Source organism: Setaria italica, chromosome VIII (genome assembly GCF_000263155.2).
Source record: "Setaria italica strain Yugu1 chromosome VIII, Setaria_italica_v2.0, whole genome shotgun sequence".
NCBI lineage: Eukaryota > Viridiplantae > Streptophyta > Magnoliopsida > Poales > Poaceae > Setaria > Setaria italica.
The window spans coordinates 35,770,865-35,775,276 of NC_028457.1; the positions used below are offsets into that span (position 1 = coordinate 35,770,865).

General features: G+C 44.2%; 1 long non-coding RNA gene across 2 annotated transcripts in view; it reads left to right on the plus strand.

The window, feature by feature from the left end:
* Nucleotides 1–1,719: 1,719 nt before the first annotated feature.
* The window catches only part of LOC101769846, an 8,170-nt gene continuing 5,477 nt past the window's right edge, over nt 1,720–4,412 (plus strand). The window contains exons 1-3 of one of the 2 annotated variants that reach the window (XR_002678776.1): nt 1,720–2,247; nt 2,643–2,735; nt 3,532–3,707. This is a non-coding gene — a long non-coding RNA (uncharacterized LOC101769846). Of the gene's footprint in view, nt 2,248–2,642; nt 2,736–3,531; nt 3,930–4,412 lie in introns of those variants that run through there. The other variant, XR_215704.3, reaches the window with a different exon arrangement.

The window sequence follows — 4,412 nt, forward strand, 5'->3', positions numbered from 1 at the left end:
CGAGGCTCGACAGAGAAGAGTGGCACATGGGGGAGCGGTGGTGGCGCAGGATGGCCGCCCAGACTTGCCTCTCTCCTCCCTGCCCAGATCTAGCCGGTGTGGGGGTCGAGGCGTAGCGGTGACGACGGACGAGGACCGGCGGCGCAGCTGGCTGACGTGGGTAAGCCACCTCCCTCCCTCCCTCTCTCTCTCTCTCTCTCCCCCCCCCCCTCTATCTCTCGTCGAGGGGCACGTGGTGGGGCGTCAAGGCTCCGGTGGCGGCGGCGCTCGGTGGGGCGGTGGGGCCGGGATTGGCCTTTTTTTGTTTTTTGGGAAGGGTCTCACCGCCAGTTTCAGAAGCGGCGGTGTCAGAACCGGCGGTGATGGGATACCCTCATCACTCCCATCTTTCGTATGACGGATCTAGAACCAGCGGTGAAGAGCACTTGAGAGCCGGCGGTGATAAGGCATTGTGGAGTAGTGTACATTTATATAGTATGAAAGTATTTTTGTGATATATCTAGTAGTATCGATTCTGCGTTGCCAGTCTATAATAAGTTTTCAAAGTTGAAAGGGTTTTATTTAGAACAAACCTAGATGGGTTTATGTCTAAGGTAGAATGAAATAATCAGAATTAGTCATTGCAAGTAGGTGGCAGTTAGCTGCACACCTATTTGCAGCAGCATTTGATGCACATGTTTCTATCAGAGAAAGTACGCGACCGGAAACAAGGACGGTCCTATTATACATTGAAATTTAAAGATTTACTAATTAAATACTAGTCATAGAGATAAGTTGAAATCACCACCATACCGTACTTGTGAAGAAAACTACTTCACTAAAACTGTTTATTGGTTCACATGGTCTACAATAACCTAGATCCATCACTTAGATGAGCAATTAGATGGCCATCCATTAGATATGTTAAGGCAGCACTTAGATGGCCATCCATTAAAGTTTCAATGGCTATGAGCCATCCATTAGAGTTTCAATTGTTAAATCTCTCTCTCTCTCTCTCTCTCTCTCTCTCTCTCTCTCTCTCTCTCTCTCTCTCTCTGTGTGTGTGTGTGTGTGTGTGTGTACATTGTTGCAGTGCAAGTGGTACGACAGCACCGGGCCACCAAATTTGAGGGGATACCTAATGAGCAATAATTACTCCATCTAAGTGCAGTTTAGTTTCCAGTTTCCACGGCGTGTCAAGCCCACAGTCACGCACTAGACTGGAATCTCGAAGACATGAAAATTTTCAGATGCCACCAAAATGAGTGAATTTTGGAAAACTTTGAAATTTCAGACAAGGATTCAGTTGTTTGATCGGTCAATGAATTTATATTTAAATTAAATTTTGCTACAATTTGATGAAATTTGGGCATTGAGCACCCATGCAGAAGATGGTGGGAAAACTGGGAGATACAGTGAGAGAGCTAAGAAGGAAGACAGTGAAAGCACACTATTCTCATGTTTATTAGCACTTATATACAACGTGAGAAAGGCACAAGGGAGGCATATAATTAGGGTTTATTCACACTTTCATACATATGGGAGTATGTGGGCTTGTATGGATCTTAGCAATGGCAGAAAATTTAACTTCACCGCAGACTTTTATGCTAATTTAGTTTTATTTTTGGTAATCACTGTAATGAGTGAATTTAACCAAAATTTGGCCACTTCGGACAGAATCCCAGAACCCTAGCCTCACCTTCTTCAATTGATGCAGGAGCCAGGAGGTCTACACGCGCGCGCGCAATGCAAACGGTGGTTAGCGTGGTTTAGCGGGAAGGCAGACCTGAGGCCATAGCGCTGCCGTCGCAAGTTTTCATCCAAGATTTACTCCATACTGGGAAGCGCACAACTAGTGTGTCCATGAGGCAACCGACATTAGTGACCGGAGGAGTTCCTTCCTTAATATTAAAGCAATATTAAAGCAAGTAAGGCTTCTGCCTCGTTTTTTTAAATCCGTCGTGACAAGTGGGACGTCCCACTTATCATAGGGACAGGCAAAGGAAGGAATCGGCGCTTACGACGGCGGGCGGCGCTCCGTCCTGTTCTTCCCCAGCGGCAGGAGCCGACGGCCGAAGCCGTGGCCGTCAGCTCCTGCAACGGCTGGCTCTCCATCATCAGTGTTCCTCCTCTACAGAAGGCTGGAGATCTCCCGCTCCCCTGCTGCCATGCCGTCGTGGAGCCGGAAGATGGTCCCTTCCAACGCCGCTGAATGCCTGGCGTGGTGGTGCCCTGGACCTGGTGCCCGCTGGCCTACCGCCCCTCGAGGTAATCCTCTCGCCCCCTATCACCATCTGCACCTTCGATTCGTTCTCGAACTTCGGTCACGCCAGCCTCGCGACGGTTGACCTTTCTCTAGCGCAGCAGCAAGTAGGGGCCTCTCTAGGCTAGGATTATTCGATTCCTCTCTGGAGCCACGGCTTCAGTGTTTTGTGTCCGCCGATCTTGTGATCCGCTGCTGAATCGAGGGTTCAAGTTCAAATTGATCCTGAAATTGGGCATTCTAGCGGCTACCGGCCTGTTGTGCCTTCTTATGACTTGTAGTGTTTGGTTTTGAATTTCTTGTCTCCGCTATTTTTCCCAGTCATTTTCTTTGGCGGAATAAGGATGAAGAGAATTTCTCTTTCGTTTGTTTGATTTGAAAATTAAATGTTCTGCTTCAGATTGCGGAGCTGAGAACACCCTGAAGCCAGGAGATGTCATCCAGTACCGTGAATGTGGATACCTCATCCTCTACTAGAAGCGAACCCGCCGCAGTAAGGCCACATCATTCCTTCTCTTTTCAGCTCCAATATATGATTGCTTGTGTTCTCATTGCATAGATTGAGTAGAACAAACAATGCTATCAGTAAATCTAAAGACCAAATTCTGTTTTGGGGGGGTGATGATAAGCAACCTACATACTTTAAAACATCCTATACTTTAGTGGTTGGTCTTGGCATTTGTTGTTAGCTGTCACAGTGTGAACCAATTACTTGGGACAGATGAGTATCAAGTGCCGAGTATATGCTGACAGCAATGTCACAGAAATGGTTTTAAAAGTACTGTCGTATAATGGAATAGATGTTAGCTGATTAACGAGCTTGGTTTACTTGAGTATACAAGTTAATTGTCGAAGACCCAGTTTCACTTCTAACAAATTAGGCCACTATTGACTGGCTATTTACTCAGTTAGGCTTCTTTTTAGAACATTACTTTCAAGTCTCTGTTAGCTATATCATCGCACTTCTTACATGGTGGTTGGAGGGACCTGAAGAACTCGAGGGGAGTGTCCCCAAGCTCTCCAAAGCTTGTTGGGATGTTAGTGGCCATGTAAGGGAGCTGGAGGTAGACGGCGAGAGCGGCACATCCCACGATTAGGAAAATCATCGGCATCGGTGTGCCACGTCATCAACAGAAATTTTCTAGTTAAATATAATGGCTAAGAAACACGATAGGTTTATGGTTTTCTAGAGCTTTCCAGCTCATTTAAATAGATATTCTAGATAATATTGATATTCAATTTTTATTTCTACGATAACATTGATCAATCGCAAGCTGTTTTTCTTGCAGATGGCTTCTTTGAAATAATCTGAGGACCCTCCATCGATAAACCTAAACGGGACTCACCGGCACAGATGGTGACAACATTAGAAATGGCAGTGGGTCCATGACAATTGACATCGAGCTACCACCAACTACTCACAGATTCTAAAGAACATAAGAGTCGGCTAGCAAGAAAGAAATAGGTATGCAAAAATATCTCACCAGCAAAAGGATGAATTACTAAAAAATAGCATGTCCTCAATTACTAAAAAAGACATGCCATTTTTCATTGGTTTGTTTTATTGATCTTAGATCCAATCTTGCTCAAAGAAAATTGATATTATTTAGGCCTGAATTCCTAATATTATTGAAGTCTATTTTGATGATAATTAATATGGGATATAAATCAAGTCATCTTTGAGGTTTTGGTCATGTGAACTGGGCAAGGGGTAGGCAAGGATTTTTTTTTCCCTCCCGTTGCAACACACGGGCATATTTGCTAGTAATATTCTAAATTTCTAATTCCTTATTTCTGAATTAGGATGATATATGACCTGTTAATGGATTGGCGACAATAGCACTTCAAAATAATGTTCCAGAGAAGATTAAATATGAAGATATATATATTTGAATATTTCAGTTCAAGGAATACCAGAAGAAAGATAATTTTTAAAATACTCATTTAGCATGAATGCATGGTATTCACTACAAGAAAACTGAGCATTCGTCCATAGCGTTAGTACCGGACCGGGTCAAAATTTTTGGTCCTCGAAGACGTTTTAGTACCGGGTCAAAACACTACCCGGTACTAACTTTAGTACCGGTTGATGTTATGATTCGATACTAATGATCCTGGATCATTTAGCACCGAGCAATAACACCAGTATCCTGTCGAGTACCATTTAGTA